Raw genomic sequence first — 507 nt, 5'->3', positions numbered from 1 at the left:
ATTCTTCATTGGTTGCTGTCTTATTCTCCACGTCTTTTGAGTATGCTTCTTCTAAAGCATCTGCAACATCATCAGACACAACCCTTCTCTTCTCTTTTGGAGAAGATTCGTCAAATTGTACATGGATAGACTCTTCTACTTGCATTAAATATTTATTAAAGACTCTAAAGGCTTTGCTATACATCGAGTACCCCAAAAATATTCCTTCGTCGGCTTTTGAATCAAATTTTCCTAAAGGCCGCTTTCCATTATTTAATATGAAACATTTGCATTTGAAAGCGTGAAGATGGGATATGTTTGGTTTACGGCCTTTGAAAAGTTCATAAGGAGTTTTATTTATATTAGGCCTTAGAAGTACTCGATTTATAACATAACATGCAGTATGCACTGCATCTGCCCAGAAGTATTTGGGGATATTACTTTCCTTAAGCATAGGTCTCGCTAATTCTTCTAGCACACGATTTTTCCTCTCAACAACTCCATTTTGTTGTGGAGTACGAGGAGCAG

This window comes from Lupinus angustifolius, chromosome LG08 (genome assembly GCF_001865875.1).
Source record: "Lupinus angustifolius cultivar Tanjil chromosome LG08, LupAngTanjil_v1.0, whole genome shotgun sequence".
Lineage (NCBI taxonomy): Eukaryota > Viridiplantae > Streptophyta > Magnoliopsida > Fabales > Fabaceae > Lupinus > Lupinus angustifolius.
The sequence above is the reverse complement of the archived record's forward strand: the minus strand, read 5'-3'. Positions refer to the sequence as shown.